General features: G+C 46.4%; 3 pseudogenes across 3 annotated transcripts in view; 1 reads left to right on the top strand and 2 right to left on the bottom strand.

Moving 5' to 3' along the window:
• Window positions 1–27,954, top strand: part of LOC307094820 (protein SET-like) — a 671,772-nt pseudogene that overhangs the window by 188,568 nt on the left and 455,250 nt on the right. The gene's annotated exons all lie outside the window — the stretch shown is intronic.
• LOC307095023 (protein SET-like) lies at window positions 81–21,428 on the bottom strand (annotated as a pseudogene). Its single transcript has 2 exons — window positions 20,684–21,428; window positions 81–188 (listed from the first exon to the last, which is right to left on the bottom strand). The product of its transcript is annotated as a protein SET-like (transcript).
• On the bottom strand, window positions 23,538–24,233 carry LOC307095022 (neugrin-like; annotated as a pseudogene). Its single transcript has one exon. The product of its transcript is annotated as a neugrin-like (transcript).

Raw genomic sequence — 27,954 nt, 5'->3', positions numbered from 1 at the left:
AAGAAGAACGGGACAATGGGACGGGGGAGACAGAGAGGCAGAGAGCCAGAGGGAGTGGTTTGCGCACCTGCGGGAGGCTCTTATCGCATCAGCATCTTCCTCTGCAGCATCTGCAGGATGTTGGCCAACTGCTGGTGATAGTCTAGAGTCACCTGCATAACCAGGGCCCACTGGGCCACTTCCTCTACCTGCAGGGAAGGGGATGTTACTCCCTGGAGGCGGGACATGAGCCCAGGGACCAAGCCTTGCAGGGAAGCCACGTCCGCCTCGGCTCATTTAATGTCACAAGAGCTGGTGAGCATCACGCAGGTCCAGGTGTATAGAGCTAGCGATGCCGGCGGCGCATGTGCTCATGGAGTTCTGATTGTAAATGTGCTTTAACTAAATCAAATGCTGACTATCCCACCGAGAGGATATTCTCGGGAGATTTAATTTTATGCTATAAAATTCATTGATCTGAGAGTGTCGGCCTGCTGACCAACGTGTCCCGGGTTCAATTCCAGTCAAAGTCACGTGTCTTGCTTGCAGGCTCCTCCCTGACTGGGCCCTGGTCTGTGCAACCGCAGGAGGCAACCAATCAACATTTCTCTCACATGGATGTTTCTCTCTGTCTCTCCCTCTCTCTTCCATTCTCTCTAAAAATCAATGGGAAAATATCCTCGGGCACGGATTAACCATAAATAAATAAATAAATAAATAAAATAATGTTTCTTTAATAAAATAAAAATAAAGTTCATCATCCATGTGGAAACAGAGATCCAGCTTTTCCTATGACAAGGGAAAGTGACACTGAGCGGATGAGCGGCTCCCTCACTGAAGTGTCTCTTGGGGTCCTTTCTGCAGAAACACCAATCAGAAAGCATATATGCACCCCTATGTTCATAGCAGCACGATGGTAGTTATAAGAGCTACGATTTGGAAACAGCCTAAATGCCCATCAGCAGATGAGTCGATTAAAAACCTGTGGTACATCTACACAACGGAATATTATGCTGCTATAAAAAAGAAGGAAATCTTATTATTTGCAACAGCATGAATGGACCTAGACAGCATTATGCTAAGGGAAATAAAGCCATCAGAGAAAGATAAATACCACATGATCTCACTCATTTGTGCAATATAATGAACATAAACTGATGCACAAAAATAGAGCCGGTGTCATAGAAGCATTGAACAGACCATCCAAACTAAGAGGGAAGGCATAGGAGGGGAAGGTGTCGAAGATCAACCGAAGGACTTGTATGCTTGCATATGAGCATAACCAGTTGACCTAGATAGGAGGGTGAGGGCATGTACTGTTGGGTAGGAGCAGGTAGGGAGAGGTCAATGGCGGGGTGGTGGGGGAGACGAGACTTATGTAATAATTTAAAAATAAAGAATTTAAAGAAAAAAAATGTCCCAATGCAGGACTCTTGGCCATGTCTCCCCGCCCTGCTTTCCTCCTCAGCCTCTCCTCAGGCATCTTAAGGCTGTGCCTCTCTCCCTGCTCCAAAGCCCCAGGTGCGTGTTTGCAATAGAAAAGTCCCGTGTTCTGCGTTTAGAGAATAAAAGCAAAGACAGAACAAAACCGAAACAATGAAACTGCTCTTCTGCTCTCCCAGCACCACGCTGTTTGGGCCCCTTTCATGGGGCAGCCTTTTGGGCCTGTTGCCTCTGGTCCAGTTTCCCCAGCAGCCATCTGCCCTGTGGCTTTTCCTTTATGCAGTTGGATGTTACCCACCTCATGAAGGGACACAGCTTTGGTGCAACACAGCTTTCTCCTCACCTTCTTGACCCACTGGCTTGCTGTCCCTTGAAAATCCACTTCCCAGTTCTTGCCATACTCCTCTGCCCTTCCTTGTTGTAAATGGTCTGCTGAGCTGCATCTAATTTGTTAATACCAAGTGGATGTTCTTTGATTTACTTGTATTTTCAATCAGGCTCAGGACGATGCACAATACTACTGCCTAATTGGCCACGATTTATTTATTTTTTACCACTTTCTGATCCTTGTTGTTAAAAGCAGCCAGAGTGACCTCCATACAGCCTGCAAATGCACAGGGCATGCTCCCTGCAGGTTCCCACCTGGAGCCTGCCAGCCCTTCACAGAATTCTTCAGTGAAGTCCCCACTGACCAACGCTAGTTTCACCTTCCCCCATACTGCTGTTACCAGTCACAGGTATCCTGGTCCATACTTTGTGGACTGTCCTCCTCTAGATGCCAGTTCCCAAGAACAGGGGACTCTGAATTTACAGCATCTGAAACAGTTGGGCTCAACAGTATCCACAGCTTCGGTCTTTACATGTGTCCCTTATGCCCACCATGGCTGCTGACCCTCCATCCAACCTGATTCAAGTCCTCATCCCTACAGCCTTCCCTCAGCCCACCCACTCCAGGAACCTGGCCCATGAGGTGGTAGGAACACCTTCACAGGCATCCGAACTCTCTGCCCGTCAACAACACCCTCCAGCAACACACTATTCCCCAGAATCCAGGAACTATCACCTAATTTCAGGTCTTCTATGCACAGGAAAAACTTAGGGAGGGGGCACACCAACTACAACTCAACATCCGAACGTGGAATTTTATTGAGACCAAGCCTCTCCTTCTGGAAATGCTTCTACCAGATACAGAAGAATATTCTCACCATTGAAAATACACAGCACCATTTCCTGTAGCATCCATGCTACCTCCAGGGCTGTTTGGGTAAGGGGATGGAGAGAGGAGTGCTTTATTTTTGATAAAATTAAAGTGCAAAATAACCCCTAAAATGGAAAAAAAGAGACTTAAACATCAGTGGGTCTCAGGGGTGTGAGTGAGTTGGCTGGAGGCAGTACTCTCTAAAGGTGAACTGATTTGGGGGTCCAAAGTATGAAGGGGCTTCCCCCAGATACAGAAGCAGGTTCATTTGCAGCAGGCAGGTGCCTAGCGGGTGGGGAGAAGCAGTCTGGATGGAGATAGAAGAGCCCTGGCCAGCACATCTCAGGCAGACACAGAACCCAAATCCCTCCCAGGGCCTTGACTGGGCCGCCTCTCTTCCAAACCCTGGGAAGGACACAGTGTGCCCAGCTACAGTGGGAACATCCCAGGCAAATGCAGGGAAGAGTGAGGAAAGGGGGGCTGTGCAGGCAGAGGCCCCATCTCAGGGCACCAGAGTGAATGTTTGGACTTTTTGGTAATCCTCATCTGAGGATATTTTGAGAGAGAGTACTTGGGAAGCGGGAGAAGAAGAGAGATATTGAGAGAGACATCAATATGAGAGAGAAAAAAAATTAGATGCCTCCCACATCCCCATATGTGCTGGGATCAAACATGCGAACTGGAACCACAAATTCAAGCAGTCTTTCTTTCAAGGCCTTGGCTAGCAACGCACTATAAGCCAATATTGGCCAAAGAGCAATTTTCTAGTATTATGCTGTCCCTCCTAAAGCATAGAAAGATTGAGATTCAAACAATATCTGTTAATTCTATGAAGATAGATCATAATTGTGCTTGACAATCATCCCTGGAAGTGAAAATAACCAAAACAGTTAAGGTACTAAAGAGAAATATCTTTACTAAAAAATTATAAACCAGAACAGAGTACAGTAAGCAATTTGCAGGCTGGTGAGTTAGAAAGTAAAACAGTTCATAAAAGCATAATTCAATAAAAAAATCTCTTCAACTACAAATGTATCAGGTAGTAGATCTGGGCATGTCCTTCAAGACTCACTTGTACTGGAAACACATGAGGAATATAGTACACTGCATGTTCCATTAAAAGGGTTTACATTCAGAAAAATAGGTCCCAAACATTCGCATTCAGTGTTGTTACTCTAAGTGAATAAAATAAAACATTCCCTGCACATTTAATACTTCTCTCCAATGTGTACTCTCAGATGTGTAATAAGACTAGATTTTTGGCGAAAAGACTTCCCACATTCAGTACACTCATATGGCTTCTCTCCAGTGTGACCTCTCTGGTGATTAATGAGTGTACTTCTTGCACTGAAGGCCTTTCCACATTCACTACACTCATATGGCTTCTCTCCAGTGTGTACTCTCTGGTGTTTAATAAGGTAAGATTTTTCGCTAAAAGACTTCCCACATTCAGTACACTCATATGGCTTCTCTCCAATGTGAACTCTCTGATGTTTAATGAGTGTACTTCTTTGACTGAAGGACTTCCCACATTCAGTACACTCATATGGCTTCTCTCCAGTGTGTACTCTCTGGTGTTTAATAAGGTAAGATTTTTTGGCTAAAAGACTTCCCACATTCACTACAGTCATATGGCTTCTCTCCAGTGTGTACTTTGCAATGTATAATAAGGTTAGATTTTTGGCTAAAAGATTTCCCACATTCAGTACACTCATATGGCTTCTCTCCACTGTGACCTCTCTGGTGATTAATGAGTTTACTTCTTGCACTGAAGGACTTCCCACATTCACTACAGTCATATGGCTTCTCTCCAGTGTGGACTTTCAGATGTTTAATGAGGTTAGATTTTTGGCTAAAAGGCTTCCCACATTCACTACACTCATATGGCTTCTCTCCAGTGTGTATTCTCTGGTGTTCAATAAGGTGAGATTTTTGGCTAAAAGGCTTCCCACATTCAGTACACTCATATGGCTTCTCTCCAGTGTGAACTCTCTGGTGATTAATGAGTGTACTCATTTCACTGAAGGACTTCCCACATTCAGTACACTCATATGGCTTCTCTCCAGTGTGTACTCTCTGGTGTTTAATAAGGTAAGATTTGTGGCTAAAAGACTTACCACATTCACTACAGTCATATGGCTTCTCTCCAGTGTGTACTTTGCAATGTATAATAAGGTTAGATTTTTGGCTAAAAGATTTCCCACATTCAGTACACTCATATGGCTTCTCTCCAGTGTGAATTCTCTGGTGATTAATAAGGTGAGATTTTTGGCTAAAAGGCTTCCCACATTCAGTACACTCATATGGCTTCTCTCCACTGTGACCTCTCCGGTGTTTAATTAATGTACGTCTTTGACTGAAGGACTTCCCACATTCAGTACACTCATATGGCTTCTCTCCAGTGTGTACTTTGCGATGCATAATAAGGTTAGATTTTTGGCTAAAAGATTTCCCACATTCAGTACACTCATATGGCTTCTCTCCACTGTGACCTCTCTGGTGTTTAATTAATGTACCTCTTTGACTGAAGGACTTCCCACATTCAGTACACTCATATGGCTTCTCTCCAGTGTGAACTCTCTGGTGATTAATGAGTGTACTTCTTGCACTGAAGGACTTCCCACATTCACTACACTCATATGGCTTCTCTCCAGTGTGGACTTTCAGATGTTTAATGAGGTTAGATTTTTGGCTAAAAGGCTTCCCACATTCAGTGCACTCATATGGCTTCTCTCCAGTATGGACTTTCAGATGTTTAATGAATGTACTTCTTTCACTGAAGGAATTCCCACATTCAGTACACTCATATGGCTTCGCTCCAGTGTGAACTCTCCAGTGTTTAACTAATGTATTTCTTTCACTGAACGGCTTCCCACATTCACTACACTCATACATCTCTTCTCCAGGGTGAACATTCTTATGTCCAGTAAGGTTAAGGAATCGCCTAAACACTTTCCTACATTTCTTACACTCATAAATCACTTCTCCAGAAAATTCACCCTGACACTGAACAACTTTCAGGATGTGCCTCGTAGCATTTTCACAGTCACCCCACTGGTGATGACTTTTACAATCAAGAAATTCCTGTGAAATCTCGCTGCCAAAATGTAGCTCCTCGGTGTTGAGAGTGGCCTGATGCTGGGGAAGCTCTGAGTTGTATCGCAAATCTTCCCCAACCTCCCTGTGGGTTGAAGGCAACACTGATAAGTAGAAGCTGCACTTGCTCACATAGGATGCCCTGTCCATAGATTGTTTCCAGGGCTCCGCTCCACATTCATTCTTCTGTTGCTGGTGAGGGTTTGCACTGAAACAGAAGTCTACAACACATGCATCACTACAGAAGGCTTTTTGCTCAAAGCATGCTGAATGTGACTCAGTCAGGTGCAAAATATCTTTTAACAAAGAGAAACACCACTTACACAGAAGGATCTTCTGGGTGGCTAGAGCTGTCTTAGAAGCCCTGTCCTGTGACTCTCCTTGTATAGATACACTCTGATCAGAACAGACCACCTCATCATCCATTTTATGCCAACAACCTGAAAAGTGAGAAAGGGTGAGGAAATGAATGTTGAATGTGGTGACAGTGGGAAATCCCACTGCAAAAGTGTGTTACACATCACACGTTGGTTCCATGAAAATATCTGAAAATAAGAGATGTGCAGGAAGGATTAATAAGAGGCTCTTGTGACTCTTTGGGCTAATGAAGATCACAACACAGAGAGGCCTCTCCAGAAATATGACATAAACAAGGCAAGCACCACAAGGATTAGAATATGAATCTCCAGCTAAACCTTCAACTAACTGCATTCAGCAGGACTTGCCTGCTGAAGACGAGTGTGAGCTGTGCAAGAGGTTACTTCCATCTTACTCCAAGTAAAATTCAATAAAGGAGTAGTTGGTTTCAAAGAATACTTAGCACATATGTGCTTCTCTTAATATATGTGCAAGTCAATGTTGCAGAATACTGCGTAGGCACCAGTGCAGAGGAACAGGTGAAGAGAGAAACACAGCTTGCTATACTATTCAGGGAAGAAAATATTAGAAACTTCTGAATGAGGGTCTTACAAAAACAGCACATGGTTCATGTAGGTACAGGCTGCCACAAAGAACCCTTACCTAGAGAAAGAGGGCAGAAGTTGAAGCCATGCATGTGGACACTGTCAGCCTCCCATGAAAAGGAAGTGAAAGCTGGGACCCATTAAGCTCACTGCAAGACGACTCACTCCCTGACACTTCCTGTACTTTTGGAGATTACGGGTGTTAGGGTTGTTTGTGGAGTCCTTTGCTCAGGGCTCCCCATCCAGCTCATCCCTGGCAGCCACAGCACTTTTGACAGGACAGTGGGGGACATTAGCAGACACCATGTTCTGCCTGTGGGAGAGAGAAAGCTACGGCTGAGCCATAAAGGAAGAGAGGTCATCACCGCAGGACACTGGGAGAATGTGAAGGTCTTACCTACAGATGACACAAGTGCAAACACTTCCAGCATCACCTCGCAGTACAGACGTCTCTGAGCCTCATCAAGGAGCCCCCATTCCTCCTGAGAGAAGGCAATGGCCACGTCCTCAAAGTTCACATCCTGTCATAATGGGGACAGTACAACCATGATCAGATTCACTCCTAACATTATAAGTCTATCCTACTACCCACCCTCCACACGCATCTGCTCTTTCCACTCTACACATCAGAGAAAATACCAGCCCTTCATCCCATGAAACCCACTGTCTTCTTATTTTCCTGCTGATATTTTTCTTCCAACAATTAAGGCAGTTGAGCAGATAGAAGATACCTGAGCTCTGGACCTCCCATGTACGCCACACTGCCTCTTATCAATACAGTGGGTGTCCATATATAGGTTAGAGATATGTTGGCCATAAAGAGAGTGTGAGTGATTTGATACTGTTTTCTCAGGAAATAGCATTGTAGTCCCTCAGATTGTTCCTCTAAGACACCAAACACATGGCATCACACTTCACCCTCTTGATCCCAATCCCAATGTTCTGAGGCCATTGCTTTGTACTACCCGCTGAACATAGTTCCTTTAACAACACTTCTCTCACACAGCTTCATTCCTGGAGGTACAACTTCAAATGAAATGCAAATATGCCTTAATGTGGATAAATTCTTTCCTAATCACCTTCTTTTCCAAAATTATAGTTTACCACCTCCATAATCTATTTCTCTCTTACCCTTTTTCCTTACCCGTGCCAGTGGAGGTTTACAAGCATGGATAACACTGATTAATGCTATGTCATTCTTTTCAACCAGTGTGTTACAACCAACAACAAAAGACAGGTGGTTAGTTAAACAGCACCTAAGCTCTTAACCTAGAAAGTAGCACCCAAACTCCTCTCTTTACAGGCAATTACCCTAAAGTTCACCTTATTGTTACATCCAGGGACCACCAGAAACAGACTCTTCCTTCATTCACTCTATGTCAATGTCATGGTGCTGTGACCATGAATTCACCTTCCCTCTCCGAGTGCACATCACTCTTTCTACCACACCTCTCTCAAACCTGCACTTCCACAGGCCCAGCCCCCATACTCATCTTCAGGCCTTTTAGTTATTACTCAGCATGTGTGGTCAGAGTACGGTTTCCATATTGAATCAGGATCAAGCACTACCCACACTCTGATAGTCCACACTCATAGAGGCAGCCTTGATTCCTGCTACGTAGGCCTCTCTCCATGACGGTTTATTTCCTTCAACCTCAACTATTAAGAACAATCAGATCTCAGATATCCATAGCCCACCTCCTGTGATGCTGCACTTGATGTCCCTTCACTAGTCACAGCCAACAACTCTCACTTAACCTTCACTCAAGTCCCAGCCCCAATGGCCCTCTGCACCATGCCCAGTGAGTCTCATAGATGAACACTCAAGCCTCTTAGATAATCCACAAGACTGACTGCAACTCCCCACAGCCAGGCCACAACAAGAGTCACAAGAAAATCCTGGTGAGAGTTTAGAAAAGTTGATATGTACCAGCCTCAGTCTCATCTTGCTTGAATTACTCTTTGGCCTCCAATTAATCTCAGGTCCACTCATCTTTTAAAGGCTTTGGCCACTGCTAAACGATTATCTCTCCCCCACACTCTACAGGACAACTTCTGCCCCTAAGCTGTGTTGTGACACCCCCTTCTCACAAACAGTGGCCCCAGAAAAAAGCCATTCCTCAGGCTCACACTGTCCCTTCTGAAGTACTACTACCATTAACAACCTGACCATGATTCCCTGTATTAAAGTGATATACTGTTCTAGATGATGTGTCTCATTTTGTTGAGCATAGACCCATGCACTGGTGTGAGGTCACATGCCTGGTTTGTGGACTGGATCTACAGTAGAGATTGTGCAGGTGGCAACCAATCCCTATTTTTCTCATCCCTGTTGCTCTGTCTATCTCTCCTCTCCCCACCCCATCCTTTCTACATCTAAAATCAATAAAAATATAGATGTACTTTAAAAAACATACCTGTAGGTTCCTGATTTGGCTCCCTCTTTACTCCAAGCCTTTGCACATTCTGGAACCTGTGTTTGGAGGACTACACACTCACTACACTGGTTGCCAAAAATAAGGTCCACTCCATGAAGCCCTCCTCCTGGCCTTTGGAGTCTGGGCTCAGTGTCTGTTCAAAGTCCCCAGGTCCCCGGGATACAAGAGCGGCTGACAGTCCCAGGACTCTACTATCTCAGAGGCCACAAGAGGGTGAGGCCCTGAAATAAGCTCCACAAACCCGTACACCTGATCTATTCTGCATTTGCAGGAATTTGTGGAAAGATAATGGTCTGTTGGGAGCCTGGCAACCACCAGGCTCTATGGGCTCAGGCTGCCCAGGACCCTTGCCCAGCCCAGAGGCCAGGTGCCCTCCAGATGCCTGTGTTATCTCGGGGCTCAGTCCTCAGTGCTCACTCTTGAACATTATCTTATCATTTACAGGACTTCCCCTTCCTGTCCACAGCTGCTGTCCTCTGTCTTCTACTCTGTTCTTCCTGTGAGCAATGTCAGGAAAAGTTAGAAAATGTTCCTCTTTTTTTTTCACAACCATCTATGGTCCAAGCGTTCTGAGAAAGAACGAAAACTCCTCACGCAAAACCACACCTCATCTCTTTGTTGCCTTTAGATCCCAAACAGGCCCGGGTTTCCGAATCCTCCCCGCTCAGCGTCACCATCACGTCCTCACAAGGTGGCACTGCAGCCTTCCACCCTCTTCCCCATCACCCACGTGTCACCACCAGGGACTCACCATTCTGGACGCTGGGACCTGGGCGGCAGGACCTGAGCGGCGCCGGTCCCCAGGCTGGAGGGTTCAGGGGGGTCAGGCTGCGGGAACGGTGTGAGCAGAGAGGCGTCGGGGAGGCACGGGGACCCCGATCTCGGTCTGTTGGGGCTCCAGGAGCCTCAGACACACCCTGCACCGCAGGCAGCGGCCTCCCAGGCCTCCTCCTACTCAGTCCAGCGCCCTGAAGCCTGTGACTCTGTGAACAACAGACCTAAAACTTTAAAATGGCCACCGCGAGGAGGAAGGCGGAAGTCCCGCCCTAACCGGATGCGCAGACACCAAAGTCCCTTTAGCTCCGCCCACACTGGTGCAGTGCGTTCTGGGTAATGTAGTTTTCTCAGCAGCCGAGCAGGGCTAGAAACCCAGCCATTGAGTTAGGTAAATAAAAGTGTTGTGGCAGAGAGAGTGATGGCTGGGGAGGGACAAGATGCGTCCACAGGCTTGGCTAACTGCAAAAGACGGACAGATCTCCTAGGGCAGTGGTTCCCAACCTTCCTAATGCCGCGACCCTTTAATACAGTTCCTCACGTTGTGGTGACCCCCAACCGTGAAATTATTTTCGTTGCTACTTCCTAACTGTGATTTTGCTTCTGTTAATGGATCGTAATGTAAATATCTGTGTTTTCCGATGGTCTTAGGCTCTACAGGGTCGCCTAAGACCATCAGAAAGTATAACCATGCCCAGACCTAACCAGCCTAGAACAGCTCTGCCTCAGGTTCCCCTAAGGTATGTGAGGTCTTGACATCATGCAGAAAAGATTTCACACCATGAATTCAGAAGATTTTGAGGGTACATTTATTAAAGCTGGGGGTGATGAAAGGAAGGAGATTTCTTAGCTGCTGAATTATCTGCCTATTGTTTAAATCATTAATTCATTTTAAAAATTGGCAACATTTGCCCTAGCCGGCTTGGCTCAGTGGCTAGAGCGTCAGCCTGCGGACCGAAGGGACCCAGGTTCGATTCCAGCCGAGGGCACATGCCTGGGTTGAGGGCTTGATCCCCATCCGGGGGGGGGGGGGGCAGGAGGCAGCCCATCAAATGATTCTCTCTCATCATTGATGTTACTATCTCTTCTTCTCCCTTCCTCTCTGAAATCAATAAAGAAATATATATTTTTTAAAAAATTGGCAAAATTTTCTGACCAGACTTTTCAACCAAAGAGATAAAGGCGGTGTAAATCAATGCATAAAGAAATGCTCATCATAAAACTGTCTTAAGGGAATGGGTTTAAAACAAAACAAGTTAACACTATACTGATTTTCTGGTCTGCAATTTAAAAATACTAAATATTGCATGAGCTCACAGGGATAAATAAAAACTAGAATTTTCATCATTGTGGGTGTCTGGAAAGGCAAAGAGAATAACCATTTTAGTTCAAAGTTCTGCATGTCTTAAAAAGTAAAATCCTCACCTACAGTACAACAGTTAGAGAAGGAAAACATACATTTACATAAAGAACTGAACCCAATATTCCCTGAAAATTTATTTATAATACCCCAAAGCTGGAAATAACAAAAACCATAGTCAGATCAATAGACAAAGTGGTTATTGACAGAACACAGTACTACTCAGCAATAAAAAATAATAAACTTTTCACATAAGAATGAGAGTTAAATCACAAAATAACTGTGTAGCATGAAAGAGTTCAATATTTGTTAAGGTTTACACAAATTATAGTGTTTATAATATTATGAAAAATATTCATGAAAAGGGTCTCATAGACCCCCTTAAGTGTTCTTATAATTAGTGAGAAAAATAAACCGTTCCCTGCACATTTATGGCTTTTCTCCAGTGTGAACTCTGCGGTGTTTAGTGAGGGCAGCCCTTTCCCTGAAATGCTTCCCACATTGACTACACTCATATGGCGTTTCTCCAGTGTGAACTCTGTGGTGTCTAGTGAAGTTAGACCTTTGTCTGAAATGTTTACCATATTTACTACACTCATATGGCTTTTCTCCAGTGTGAACTCTGTGGTGTACAGTGAGGTCAGACCTTTGAATGAAGGACTTCCCACATTCACTGCACTTATACTGCTTTTCTCTAATGTGAACTCTGTTGTGTGTTTTTTTAAAAAATATATTTTATTAATTGTTTACAGAGAGGAAGAGAGAGGGATAGACAGTTAGAAACATCGATGAGAGAGAAACATCTATCAGCTGCCTCTTGCACACCCCCTACTGGGGATGTGCCCGCAGCCAAGGTACATGCCCTTGACCGGAATCGAACCTGGGACCCTTGAGTGCGCAGGCCGACGCTCTATCCACTGAGCCAAACCGGTTTTGGCAACTCTGTTGTGTTTAATGAGAGCACGGCTTTCTCTGAAGACCTTCCCACAATCAGTACACTCACAGGGCTTTTCTACAGTGTGAACTCTCCCATGTTGTAGGTGGTTAAAGTTTTGTCTGAAGACTTTCCCACATTTATTAGACTCATTAATCATATCTCCAGAGCAGAGACCTTTCTGATAAGCAACTTTCTGTTTCTGGCTGGCAGCTGTTTCACATGCAACCCACTGGTGATGTCTTTTTCCACGGAGACATTCCTGTGAACTCTCATTGTTACTGTGTGGCTCCTCAGTGTTAAGAGTGGCCTGAGGCTGGAGAAGCCCTGTGGTGGCTGGGGAGTCCACCCCAACCTCAGTACTAGCTTCAGGCACCCCAGAGAAGTAGAACCAGCAAGTTGTCACACACGAAGCACTCTCCATATCTTCTTTCCAGGGCTTCTCTCCACAGGCATCCTTCTGCTGCTGGTGAGGGTTTGCACTGAAACACAAGTCTCTCACACATGCATCACTTAAGAACACATTCTTCTCAAAGTATGCCACTTGTAACTCAGTCAGGTGCAAAATATCTTTTAACACCGAGAAGCACGGCTTACACAGATGGGTCCTCTGGGTGGCTGCAGCTTTCTTGGAAGCCCTGACCTGAGAGTCTCCTACAGATACACTGTGCTCAGAATAGGCCTCCACATCATCCATTTTATGCCAAGGACCTGAAAACAGAGGAATGATGTGGAAATGAATGCTGACTGTGGTGACAGAGGGAAGTCCCTTTATAAAACTGTTTTGCACATAATACATTGGTCTCATGCAACTGTCTGAAAATAGAAGACCTGAAAGATGAACTAATAAGATGCAACTGTGAAGTTCTTGACCACTGAAGATCACAAAACAAGAGAGACTTCAACAGAAATAGAGCCAAAACCTGGCAAGCACCACACGGAAGAGAAGCGGACTGTCCAGCTCATTCTGCTGCTAACAGCATTCAGTAGATATTCTCTGCTGGTGACATGGGCAAGCTGTGCAGAAGGTTGGTTACAAGTAAAATTCAATAAACAAGTAGCTGGTGTTGGAGGGGTATTTGAGCATGTATGTGCTCCTTATAACACTTGCATAGGTCCATGTAGTAGTATACTGCAGAAAGAGATGTGCAGAGGAATAGGTGATGTAAAAAGGACACAAAGGCGAAGGTAGACAATGCTAGGAAGTCACCAATGAAATAACAAGTCAGCAAAGTGTCAAGTGTGGAAAAGAAAGGTACAAATGAGGTGTGGCCATTGGAACCTGCACCAAACACTGTTGGACAGGAGCAGGTGCCCGGTACAATCTGAACACCATCCTTATGTCACACTTCCCCTCAGTTGCTACTCAGCCGGGCTAAGCATCCTCTAGGACCATCCTGTACGTTCACCCTGGAGAAACCCAGGGTTCTCCCTGCACCTTCTGTTCTAGAAGTATGAACAAACTAAATATTCTGAGTATCAATGAAAAGACAACAGAGGTGAGCAGCTATCACTTGCCCATAGCATTCAGCCTGCAATGGTATCCAGGGAAGGTATACTTCAAACAATGATTGGAGGGTCTTACAAGAACAGCCCCTGGTTCATGTATGTAAAGAAGATAACTGACACAGGGTCTTTATCGACAGGAAAGGTGTAGAATGGGAAGCCGTGGATCTGGATGGAGTCACCCTCCCTGGAGTGGAAGAGCAGGAGGGACCCATTAAGCAGTCTGTAAGACTGCTGACATCCAGACACTTCCTGCAGTTTCTGAGGCAACTGGTGTCAGGGAGGTTCATGAAGTCTATTGCTCAGGGCTCTCTGCACAGCTCAGCACTGGCAGCCACAGCCCATTTGACAAGACAGTGGGGGAAATTACCTGAGCCCATGGTCTGTCTTTGAGAGAGAGAGTGCTAAGTCTGGGGAAAAAATAAAGAGTGGGCATCACCTCAGGACACTAGGAGAGATGTGAGGGTCTTACCTACGAATGCTACAAGTGCAAACACTTCCAGCGTCACATCACAGTACAGACGTCTCTGAGCCTCATCAAGGATCTCCCACTCCTCCTGAGAGAAGGCAATGGCCACGTCCTCAAAGTTCATATCCTGTCATAATGGGCACAGCACATCCCATGATAAGATTCTCTCTTGAGATTCCAAGTCTGCCATACTACCCACCCTGCACATGCATATGTTCCCCTACTCCCCACATTAGAGAAGAAAGCAGCCCTTGGTCCCATTAAAGTCAATCTCTCCTTATATTCTTACTGATGCTGTGTCTTCACACAACAATAAAGTGAGATGAACAGATACAAGTTACCTGTGCCCTCATCCTCAAATAGGAGTCACAGTGCCCACTTTAAATAATAGTTGGTGTCAGGAACATAGGGTAGGAGGAGATGTTGCACATAATGGGAATGTGATGGATTTGACTCTGGTCTTGTCAGGCAATACCCATGTTGTCCTCCAAATTGTCCCTCCAAGACACCAAACAACATAGCAATGCCCATTGCACTTCTGACTCCAATCCCAGTTTGCTGAGGCCATCACTCTGCATTACCCTCTGTCCATAGTTCTGTGATCCACACTTGTCTCACACAGCTTCATTCCCAGAGGCACAACTTCACTGGTAACACAAATGAGCCATGATGAGGACAGGGTGTTTTCTAATCAGCTTCTTTCCGAAAATTGTAGTTCACCACCTCTGTAATACAGTTCTCTCTCACCCTTCTCTCTTCTCCTTTTCCCATGTCGGTGGGGATTTTCAAGTGCAGGTGACCCTGATGTATGCTGTCTCATTCCTAGTGTTCACTGGGTCAGCCCTCAACAAGAAATGGCAGGTGGGCACATATATGGCCTCTAAGCTCTACACTTGTCATGTAGCATCACAGCAAACCATCCTGTTAGAAATTATCCTAAAATTCCCCATATCATATCATAAAGACACCATCAGAAATGGACCCCCCTTTCATTCATTTGTACGTCATTGTTAGTGTCCAGCCGCTTTGCTTTTAGTCCCAGGGACCACACTGATGTCATCATCCCCTGTGTGTGACTGTGCAGCTCAGCCCGGGTTCCCCACCTGCCACACTGACATAGAGGGCACCTCCCATCCTGTTCTCTGGGTCACTGCATGCTCTGCCCTCAAGAGAACCTTGGCTGCTTGTCCTCACAGGTCCCTAGGCTGTGCTGGTGCTCAGATGTGTGCTAATTCAACTGGAGACCTTCCGGATGTCCTTCTGGACAAAGCTGGGGGTTTGGCTGGCCTGCAAACAACACACAAATCGCCCTCAGCCCCTGTCCCTGGGCGACTACACGCCCCCAGCAGGTACCCTCAACCCAATGGGTGCGTGACCAGCCTGCAAATGGTCCTCAGCCCCTAGCCTGGTCCGGCCATGACCCCCATCGGAGATCCTTATCCCGATGGGGGCGTGGCTGGCCTGCATACTGCCCCAGTTCCTCACCCAGTCTGGCACCACCCCAAGTGGGTACCCCCACCCCAATGGGGACATGGCCGGCTTACAAACCACCCCAGGCCCCTCTCCCAGGACGCCCCCGCACCCCAAGTGAACCCCTACCCTGAACCAGGACCTCCTGCAGGGCAGATCAGCCGGCCCTGACCCATGCACCAAGCCCCTATCTATACTAATAAAAAGGTAGTATGCTAGTTAGACCAGGAGACATTCAGGACATCCTTCCAGACAAAGCCATGGTGGCGGGGCTAAGGCAGAGGCCGGAGGGGTGATCAGGCCAGGAGGGGAGGGCATTTGCAGGTGATCAGGCACGCAGGGGGGGGGGCAGTTGGCTGACAGCGGGGGGCAGTTGGGGGCAAGCAGGCTGGCAGGGGGACAGTTGGGGGCAATCAGCTCAGCAGGGGGACAGTTGGGGGCAAGCAGGCCAGCAGGGGTGGAAGTTGGGGGTGAGCAGGCAGGCGGGAGGCGGGGGCAGTTGGGGGTGAACAGGCCGGCAGGGAGGGTCAGTTGAGGGCGAGAAGGTCAGCGGGGCTGAATTGTTAGGAGCGAGCAGGTCAGCAAGCAGAGTGGTTAGGGACGATCAGGCAGGCAGGCAGGTGAGCGGTTAGGAGCCATCGGTCCTGGATTGCGAGAGGGATATCCTACTGCCGGTTTAGTCCTGATCCCACAGGGGATCCCAGATTGGAGAGGGTGCAGGCCAGGCTGAGAGACATCCCCCACCCGCATACAGAAAATTCATGCACTTGGGCCACTAGTATATATACACTGAGTGCCCAGGTAATTATGATTTCTGAATGCATAATAATCTGGCCACTCAGTATATATCCTATATAATAATCCTATATAATAAAAGGTTAATATGCAAATTGTCACCTTGACCAGGAGTTCAACCAGCAGGCATGCTGGCCAACTGCCCATGTCCCCTCCCCCTGGTCAGGCTGGCCAGACCCGACCCATGATTGAATTCATGCACCAGGGGTCTTATATACATACACACTGAGTGGCCAGATTATTATGCATTCAGAGATCATAATAATCTGTCCACTGTGTGTGTGTGTGTCTCTATATATATGTATATATATAGAGAGAGAGAGCAGTGATGGGCAACCTTTTGAGCTTGGTGTGTCAAACTTCGCCAAAAAACTGAACATAACTCGGGTAGTGTGACACATTGAGGAAAAAACTAACTCCAAGACTCTAGTCGCAAATGTTTCATCCTCAGGAGCAGCAAATGTTTCATCTTCGGCATGTGGCCGCGTGTCATCAGAAATGGCTATGCGTGTCAGTGCTGACACGCGTGTCATAGGTTCGCCATCACTGATATACATACATATATATATATATATATATATATATATATATATATATATATAGAGAGAGAGAGAGAGAGAGAGAGAGAGAGAGATCTATTTTTTGTTCCATTAATTTTATACATTCTAGTAATTGATATATATATATTAGGACTTCGGGTTATGTCGGAGATCTGTTCCTATGGTGCGACATAATGCCATTTTCGCTGTAAGTCAAAACCCACCTACATGAGCACCTATGTCACTCACATGGCACACATACACAGCAGAAATTAAGTGAAATAGTAAAAAAAATTTTAAAGAAAAATAACAACTCCTGACCTTTACTTGTGGTAAATAAATAATAAAAAGCACAAAGCTCATACGTACATATAAGGGTAAATACTGGATAATCCTTACCTTTACTACTGTTGTTGGCTTGCACACTGGACGTAGCAAAGTGGGGAAAGACAGGCTTACACTAGGCTGCTGAGAGGAGGAGATTTGAGAGGCAGAACCTGCAGAAGATGCATGTGAAACTGGATCACGTGAGTCCGGAGAGGCAGAATCTGCAGAAGGTGCTGGAGATCCTGGGTCAGGTGAGTCTGGAGAAGCATATGAGGTAGAGGGTATGGGATCTGTTGCAGGCCTCTCCACCTTCATAAAATAACGTTCGAGGCTAGTCTGGAAGGATACCTTTTAACACCGAGAAGCACGGCTTACACAGATGTGTGTTCTGAGTGGCTGCAGCTGTCTTGGAAGCCCTGACCTGAGAATCTCCTACAGATAAACTGTGTTCAGAGTAGGCCTCCACATCATCCTTTTTATGCCAAGGACCTGAAAAGAGAGGAATGATTTGCAAACACAAATGTGAACTTTCAGCATGTAGAGATGAATACATACTGTGTTTATCCAAAAGTGTATGTGGTTTGAAAGGGACAACATAATGTCCGAAAATCACTTTTTGTCCAATGTTGGCTTATTACTTATTGTGGCCCGTGGCCTTAAAGGAAAGGCCACGTGACTTTGTGCATTTAATGTTCAGCCTTGTGCCTCGATTATTTGTGAGGGCAAAGGTCAGTCTGAAGAGGAGACCTTTGCTCTGCTTCTGTGACCAATATGAATCATGTTCTCTGTTCACAGTATGTACTACATAAGCCTCAGCAATGTTTAGGGAACCTGCTCTCCATGTCCTGCAAAGGAGACATGTGCCGGGGAGTATGACATTTCATAGGTTGGTGTCATTTGTTGTAAGTCTCTGAGGTGGAACCACAATGAGGACAGAAACACTGTTTCAATAGTGAGTGGGGAAGCCTGCAGTAAATTAGATGATAAGTGTCTCTTCTGAACATAAGGCACAGATGTTCTGGGGCCTGTGGCTTGTGTGGCCTTTATGTGCAGACATTCTCAGGACCTCCAAAACTGTTCCGTGTAGCTGACGTCATTGGCAGAATAATCTAATGGTATTGTGTATTCCCTGGCCCCTCTAGGGTGTTCACATAATGTAGTTGCTCAACAGGCAAGAAGGCAAAGGTAGAGGAAGGATAACCCTGCAATCTGTCCCAGGATGTCTTTTGTATGTAGTCAGCATTCCTATTGAATTTGATGGCAATAGTTTGTTTTTTTTACATACTTTTATGATTTCAGAGAGAGAGAGACGAGAGAGAGAGAGAGAGAGAGAGAGAGAGAGAGAGAGAGAGAGAGAGAAAGGGAGAGAGATCAATGAGAGAGAATCATTGATCAGCTGCCTCTTGCATGCCCAACTCTGGGGATCCAGCCCACAACGTGGGCATGTGCCCTGACCTGGAATCAAACTAGTGGCTTTCCGTTAATGTGATCACGCCCGAGGAAATGAGGCACAATGGCCATGGAGAGTTTATATTTTGTGTTCTTCTTTATTAATTATTGTATTATTTTAAGTAGCAACAACTTTAAACCTACTTTGCCACACCCTGTATTTACCTCCAGTCCTTTTGTAATCTTTCTGCCTCCAGCTCTCTATGTAGGCATTTATTTACCTTCCTATACAATAGAGTAGTTCACATTTTTCATAATTTTATTGGTACTAAAAGGTGTATTCTCTTTAAGAAACACTGGCTTCCTTCGTGCTACACAGATATTTTGATATTCGACACTAATGTTTATGTAAATATTTATTTCCAGGAAATATTGTATTCTATGGGTAACCACTTTAACTATTGAGCAGCTTATGGTTTCAGTTATTTCTTTGTTTGGGGTTTTATAAATAAAACAGTTGGGAATATTGTGTTGAGTTCTTTCTACAGGTGTATGTGTTACTTACCAAACTGTTCCAGTGTCAGTGAATGTGTTATATTTTAACATCTGGGGAACTGTGATCTAAAATGGTCAATCACTGTGCCTCCCGACACACCCACAGTAATGCAAATTCCATTTTTCAGCAACCCTGACAGCACATGTGAAGGTTCATGTTTTTAAATATGAGCCCTATCAGCAAGAATTGTTAACTTGCTTTTGTTTTCATTCCATTTCTGTAAAAATGTTTGATGGTGATCATTTCTTATGCATTTCTCTACCTTGTCTTTATCTTCTTTGTTAAAATATCTGCTCAGGATTTTTGTCTACTGTAAAGTTAATTCATTATCCTAACCAATAGGAGGATAGTGCAGCCTCTAACACATATGTTTGAATTTCACTCATTCCTCAATGACTCTAGTGACTTCTTTGCCATATGGAATTCTTGCTTTTGAATTCTAAAAACAATATACTTTTTCTCAATATTTACCCTATGTACTATTTATAGCCCACTTGTGCCATACACTTAAAAGTTTCATCTGCATTGTTAACATCCTCCACCAGTGTTCTTTAAGTCTAAGCATTTAATAATACATTAAGTGAAGTCTACGTTAGCAGTAGTTGACAATTTCACGACATTCAAACTGTCAGAATGATGGTATTGAATATGGACATAAGATATTTCAGTAGTACATCATTATATTTTACTGGTGACCAGGTACATGGATGCGTGCACATTGAAATTAAATTAATCCGGAAGCGTGTGGTGGCGCGGGAATTGGTGCGATCGGCCCCACACTCCCTAGTGCCAACCTCTCCCAGTCCCTCCTTGGCCGGCGCTGCCGAGGCTTGAAGGACATCTGTGTAATGGGTCGGGACCCTCAGCCCCTGGTTTGATTCAGGGCACATGCCTTCCTGAATCCCCTGGAGTGGTCGTGCAGGAGGTAGATGATTGCTGTTTCTCTCCTTCTCCCTTTCAAAATGAGAGCCGGGCCTGTGGAGATTGGGCTGAGACAGGCTCTAGGACATCCCCCGGGTGTCCTGGATTTCAAGAGGGCAGTTCTTAGGTGACATAACTCAGAATCAGGCTCCCTCCTGTCTGGTTCTGGGGTGGGGTACCTGTAAACCACTGCTGTCAGGTAACCACAACTCACTGGGCAGCTCCCGTGTTGTGCGTCTGCCCCCTGGTGGTGATTACAGGTCATAGCTACCTGTCAGGAAGTTGGGCGGTTGCTTAGCCTTTCATATAAATAGATTTTAGCATACTGATACAGTAGCAATGAATGTGCTCAAGAACATTCATAATTAAACAGCTGAATAATTGGAAACGTAAGGTTTAAACATTTTTTAAAGTTTGATATATGTGTAATTGATTTAAAACAAGCTTTAATAATATATATATATATATATATATATATATATATATATATATATATCTACAGGCCCAGTGTATGAATTCGTGCATGCATCATCATCATATTCTCCTTCCCCTTCTTCATCATCCATGTCAGGAACCACGTACTACTGTAAAGGATTTTGCCAAATGTCATCTTTGATGACTTCTCCTTTCTCATTGGCACCTGCATCAGAATGGTCAGTAAACCAGGTCAAGAAGCTTCCTGGTTCCCCATGCTGTCTCTTCCTGCTGGATTTATTCTGTGTTTGACTTGAACGTTTCGTCACATCCTTTCCAGATTTCCATGTGATGTCAGTGGACTTTGAAGATGGATCACCACTCTCATTCAGATGAAACTCTTTGGAGAGAACTTTATTTTCAAAGTAAGGATTTTCATCACAATAAAAATCTATTCTGTAACCTGTTTTAATATCTTCAAATTCTCTCACTTCAACTCTTGTTAAGTAATGCAGCACCTCTTTATTCTCTTCCCCAAGCAGTGCAGACACTGTGGATGGTTGACAAATGTTGTTATCCCAAAATTTGGGATTTTGGCGATCAATTCTGACCTCTTCTGAAAAAATGGTTGGCGGAGTTTGTTATAATTCTCTTCTATTTTCAAAATCTCCTCACTGGCTTGCTCATTGAGTTGTCTATTTCATTTTGTACTTCATCAATATGTTCACTCGCTTCCTGCTGTTCTTTTTCTCCTTTCAGCACGTCCGGAGGGGTCGGCTTCTTCTCCTGCTTGGGGACTGGAGCCAGTTTAGGTTTCTCTGTTTGAGGTGGGAGCTGGGACTGGCATTTGGGGGCCATGCTGTGAGGCAAGTCCTAGGATCTGATCAATTGGAAGTCGCCAGGCTCAAAGGTGCGCTGAGCACTCACTTTTTCAATTTTTCAAATGAATTTAGGATTTAACCAATAGCAGGGCAGTTCAGCATCAAAGACATCTCTATTCCCTTCACCCATTCCTTAAGGACTCAATTGGTTTTTTTTCCATTTGGAACAATAAAGTATGTTTTGAATACTGGAAGGAAAATTGTTTTTCTCACATTTTATCTTATGCACAATTTAATGCCCACTTGCATGATACACTTTTAAGTTCAATCTATGTTGCTAACATTATCCAGCATTTATTCCTGGTGGTAAATACTCTCATCATGATTAGTTTCAAAATGACAAAATGTTGGCACTGAACATGGGCCTGCTAGGATATTTCAGTAGCACATCATTATATTTTATTACAAACATGCTGATGCATTAGGTACAAATATACTCAAGAACGTTCATGATAAAATAGTAAAATAATGGAAAGTGGCAAGATTTAATAATTTCTTAAACTTTGGTGGAAGTGTAATTGACTTAAACTATACATTCAAAAGTCTATTTTTATTGATTTCACTGAGGAAGGGAGGGGGAATAGAGAAAAAGATGAATGATGAGACAGAATCACGGATAGGCTGACTCCTGCATGCACTACAATATGAATCCAGTCCACCACCTGAGCATGTGTCCTGACCAGGAATTGATCAGTGACCTGCAGGGTCATAGGTTAACACTCAAACACCGAACCACGCTTGCCCGGCTCTCCTAAGATTTTCAGGGATCCCACGCAACCTGCAACCAGGGTAGCAATGAGCAGTGAAGCTCATCCTGGCCTAACTCCTGAATCTGCGCTCAAGGCCTCCTTTACTGTCAATGCCCAGTGAGTTCACAGCAGCCTCGCTTTGGCTCATTTATTTCCCCACAATGTTTCTAGAGAGTGAAAGGAGCCAGCTGTTTCCTGGTCTATCTCTCTGCTGCTTCCTGTTCTATCCTAAGGCCTACGTTTTTCATTATCCCCAGTTTCAATTGATGTACCCTCTAAATCCTCTGAACTTGTGCAGTGAAATCTTTTCGAACATGAAGTAATGAACTCTAACACTACAGACCAAGGTGAGGTCGACCTGCTCCGGCTGCTTCCTGTTCCTGAACACAGGTATGCCTGGGACATCTTCTACACAACAGACCAAGGCATGATTTTGCTTAGAGGACCTGGGAGAAAACGTGATGGTCTTCACTCAAATTGGTGTTGTTGAATCAAATCAATTTTAACTCTCTTCTTTTTTTATTGATTTTTTAGAGAGAGAGGGAGACAGAGACACATCAATGATGAGAGAGAATCATTGATCAGCTCTCTCCTGCATGCACCCTACAGGGATGGAGCTCCCCAACCTAGGCAAGTGCACTGACTTGGAATCCAACTAGAGATACCTTGTTTCATGGGTCCATGCCCAACCACTGAGACATGCCATGTGGGCAAACGATCTTTTTTATTGTTGGTTCTATTGCATATAGACCCAATTTCCCCATCCTCATCCCCCTTTGCCTCCCTCTACCCTGCCCCCACCATTTCTAGGCACTCAGGACATTATTGTCTATGTCCATGGACTATGCATATATGTATATACTTATTTTCTTGGTGCATTTCACTTTACTTTGCAGAAAATGAATACAACCAATTGACTAAGCAGCTCCAGATCTGTTAGTGGTCATTAATAAAAAGTAAACGATGTAGGAAGCAACACTTTTCATTTCCTCCCAAACACATATTGTAAAGACAACAAACTGGTAACATATGTGACACAGGCTGGTTTCGACACATAGAAAGCCTAAACAAGAAGGGTAAGTACTGAATAGCCACATGGGTCAGACCAGGAACCATGCTCCAGGAGCTAGACTGCATCCAGCCTGTTATTCACGCTGCCCGCATACACATCTGCCCTGTGAAGTTCACCGTCCCTTGTCAGACTGAAATCCAAGCGGCTCCTTCCATTTTCAGGCTCATCATTTCCAGGTGGACAATCCACACACAGAAATCCAGGCAGCTCCATTCTGCTCGCTCAGCTGTATTTTACATGACATCTCCACCAGCCAGGCTCCAGTTCAAATTCTGTACAGGAAGTTCCCATTGTCGTCAAAGAACTCTCGCCCCCTCTGCACTACCTTGCTGCTGAAGTCCTACTCACCCAGTTCTCTTGCCTTCAATGCTTCCAGCTCCTTCGCACTTGGCAGTCCATCACTGTCAGTGCCTCTGGCGCCCTCACACCCACTGGTGGAGTACTTCTGCAGCTCTCTGTGCTGACCTTGGGCTGCAGCAACAGGCACAAAGCATTCCTTCTCCAGGCTCTGGACTCCTTTATTCCTTCCCTTCTGTCTCCTCAGGGTGTTTGTACTCTGAGTATTCGGTTCTGTCACCCTCAGAGCTGTGCTGTGACCGTGGCCGTGGGATGAGGGTTCAGCTCCTGACACAGGGCGGCCTGCAGAAAGCAGCTCCCGGGCATCCCCAGGGCCTGGAAGCTGGCGGAGCGAGTGGGCAAGCCCAGCTTTCTGAAGGACCTTTTGATCCTGCTTCAGTTTCTTCCCCAATGTGGGCACAAACTTGCTGTTTAAAACCCTTCTGATCACATCAGAGCTCACATCCAAGCCTTCAGCCAATCTGGGAACTGACCAGGACTCTGGAAATCCTTCATGTAAATACCGGATCTGCTCCCTGGCTTCCCTGGTCAGAGTCCTGGGCGGGGCCCCTCGGGGCTCCATTTGCCTCTGAATTTTCTGGAACAGGATGGCTTTTTCTGTCATCTCAGGGCGCTGGGGGAGAGAACCAATGACAGAAGCCATGCGTGGGAGCAACATGGGTGGTTGAAGCGTCTCAGCTGAATCAGGGGCGCCCAGCCCTCCTCTCTTTGTTCATTGCCCTGGGAAATCTAACACCCACAACAGCAGCCCCTGAGCAAGGCGAGCTCTCTAAAAGGCCATGAAATACGTCCCTGGTGAAGGGACCGTGGTCCCAAAGGAGCCCAACACCTGCCCCTGCGCTTCTGATGAGGGAAGAAGCTAGGCCCTGCTTCAGGCTGAGGGCCCAGGAAGGAGCCGGTACTGTTACAGAAGACTGGAGAAGAACGAAGCAACACTTAGAGAGATGGAGTTACATTTATTACGCGCGGGTCCAGAGGAAAATGTCTCTCAATTTCTGGGCCCCACCATGGAGGAATTTTCTCGATTTATATGTTCCCTTACCAGGAATACAACCAGGACCTCATGGATTGTAAGAATAAAGAATTTTTCTGAGAGCTGCCTGTCTTATTTCAACTCCCCAAGGTCTCCCTTCCTGTGATGGGAACAGGACCTTCAAAGTTGTAAAGCCATATGTCTTATCTACCCAAGGTGTCTCCCCCTTCCTGTGATGGGAACAGGACCTTCAAAGTTGTAAAGCCATATGTCTTATCTACCCAAGGTGTCTCCCCCTTCCTGTGATGGGAACAGGACCATTAAAGTTGTAAAGCTGTGTGTCTTATCTCAACTCCTCCAAGTCTCCCTCCGGGTGATAGGAGCCAGACCATCAAGGCTATCCCAAGGAAAAGCCCTGTCATAAAACATGAAATTAACAAGCCCAGCTCCCCTTTTGAATTCCCCGGCAGCATTTGGTCCCCTTTTCCTCCCTCTCATGTATGCCCCCTCCCAACATGTAGTTTTTGTCTTTATAAGCCTGTAAAATTTCCTACTGGGCTGCTTAACTCCTCTGCTCCTGCGTGAGTTACGGGTTAGGCCCCAGCATGCTGGAATAAAAGCCTCTTGCCTTTTGCATCAAGTGAAGCCTCCTGCGGTTGATTGGGGACACCGTCGATTTGGGGGACAGAGTAAGGGTCTCATTTTGGGGGTCTTACATTTGGTGCGTTGGCCGGGAAATTGACGGCCTCCCCTCATCCGCGGAGTCGACCTTGGAGGTAAGAAGGGGTACCCCGAAATTGTCTGTCTTTGTCCGGTGCGAGATTGTCTGTCTTGGTCCTGTGTTTCGCCAGTTGGACTGGTGTTGTGTGCGCGCGCACTTTTGGTTTGGCAGCCGCTCGGCAACTCGTGAGAGTGGCCGAGCAGTGGCCGGTAGACGTGCCTGGAGGGCCACAGGCTGCAGCCCTGGGGGACGCCCCGAGGGCGGAGGAGAGCCAGGGACGCCTGGTAGTCTCCTATTGTGAGGGCGCTGATCGGGTTCAGCTGTTGGATCAGAGATTGTTAGGATCGCGCCCGTCTGGTTCTGTTGTGTATTTGTGGCGGACAAGGTGGAGTAAGTGGGTCCTTGTGTCTGTAGCGTTATTGTTATTTGTGTTCCTGACGACGTACGAACTGACGATGGGGCAGACTGTGACAACCCCTCTTAGTCTGACATTAGACCATTGGACTGAAGTTAAGGGAAGAGGTCGCGACCTATCAGTTGAGATTAAGAAAGGCCCATGGAGGACCCTTTGCTCCTCAGAATGGCCTACTTTTAATATAGGATGGCCAGCAGAAGGGACTTTTGACCTGTCTGTCATTTTTGCTGTTAAAGAGATTGTTTTTCAGAAAGAACCTGGAGCCCATCAGGATCAGCAGCCCTACATCATGGTTTGGCAGGACCTGGTACAAAATCCACCCCCCTGGGTCCGACCTTGGGTTGCAAAACCCAAGCCCCGGCCGGCTGCGCCAGTGCCAGCTGCTCCAGAACTGGCCGCGCCGGTGCCAGTCACTCCGGTGCCGGCTGCGCCGGTGCCAGCCGCTCCAGTACCGGCTGCTCCAGTGCCAGTTACTCCGGTGCCGGCTGCGTCAGTACCGGCCGCTCCAGTACCGACTGCTCAGGTGCCGGCCGCTCCAGTTCCGGCTGCTCAAGTTTTCGCCGTCCAAACCCCCAGTTCTGGGGGGAAATCCAGTCACTCGGACCTCCCCAAGAAGATTTATCCAGACCTCCAGACTGACCTCCTTCTCCTTGACCCACCTCCCCCCTATCCTCCTGTCTTGGTTCCTGTAGAAGGTCGGGGGGAGCCAGAAGCGTCGCCGCCCTCGGCAGTTGCCCCCTCTGCTCCCCCTAACGAATCTCTGCTAGGGCCTGCACAGAGCACCAGGAGCCGCCGCGGAATGACTCCCGACACCACTGTTGCCCTTCCCCTGAGTGCTTATGGGCCCCCACCAGTGGTGGCGGATGGTAGGCCGGCCCCTCTTCAACCTCTCCAGTACTGGCCTTTTTCCTCCGCAGACTTGTATAACTGGAAAACTAACCATCCTCCCTTTTCAGAGGACCCCCAGCGCTTAACCGGGCTGGTAGAGTCTTTAATGTTCTCTCATCAACCCACGTGGGATGATTGTCAACAGCTATTGCAGACTCTTTTCAATACTGAGGAGAGGGAGAGGATCTTATTAGAAGCAAGGAAGAACGTCCCAGGAACAGATGGACGACCCACCCAGCTCCCTCACCTCGTCGAGATTGCCTTTCCCCTCTCCAGGCCTGACTGGGATTTCAACACGGCAGAAGGTAGGGAGTGACTGACAGTCTATTGCCAGACTCTAGTGGCTGGCCTCCGCGGGGCAGCGAGACGCCCCACTAATTTGGCTAAGGTAAGAGAGGTTATCCAAGGGGCTACGGAACCCCCATCAGTATTCCTTGAGCGCTTAATGGAAGCTTTCAGGCGCTACACTCCGTTTGACCCTACCTCTGAGGGGCAAAGGGCTTCCGTGGCCATGGCTTTTATAGGGCAGTCAGCGGTAGATATTAAGAGAAAGTTGCAAAGAATAGAAGGGTTGCAGGATTATACCCTGCAGGATCTGGTTAAGGAGGCAGAGAAAGTGTACCATAAGAGGGAAACTGAGGAAGAAAGAGAGCAGAGAAAAGAAAAAGAAAGAGAGGAAAGAGAAAACAAAAAGGATCGCAAGCAAGAGAAAAACCTGACACGGATTTTGGCCGCAGTAGTAAGTGAGAGAGACCAGGAACGGACCCAAAGCAGGGCTAAAAAGTCAGGTAACCTGGGCAACCGCACCCCATTAGACAAAGATCAGTGTGCCTGCTGTAGGGAAAAAGGTCACTGGGCTAGAGAGTGCCCCAGGAATAAGAAGAACGGGCCCTCCAAGAAAGTGTTAGCCCTGGAAGAAGAAGATTAGTGGGGACAGGGCTCGGAACCCCTCCCCGAGCCTAGGGTAACACTAAAGGTGGAGGGGAAGCCAGTTGAGTTCCTAGTAGACACTGGGGCTCAACACTCAGTCCTGCTCGAACCGTCTGGGCCCGTCTCCCACAAAAAATCGTGGGTGATAGGAGCCACAGGGCACCAGCAATACTCATGGACTACCCGAAGAACAGTAGACTTAGGAACGGGACGGGTAACCCACTCGTTTCTAGTCATCCCCGAGTGCCCTGCGCCTCTACTTGGGAGAGATCTCCTAACCAAAATGGGAGCCCAGATTACCTTCACCCCCGAGGGCCCGGAGGTGACCCAAAGCAAGAGAATGGCTACCGCCCTGACCATACGCCTAGATGATGAACATAGACTTTTTGAGAAACCGG

The sequence above is a fragment of the Cnephaeus nilssonii genome (genome assembly GCF_951640355.1).
Source record: "Cnephaeus nilssonii genome assembly, chromosome: 24".
NCBI lineage: Eukaryota > Metazoa > Chordata > Mammalia > Chiroptera > Vespertilionidae > Cnephaeus > Cnephaeus nilssonii.
This window is presented reverse-complemented; position numbering and strand designations above follow the sequence as displayed.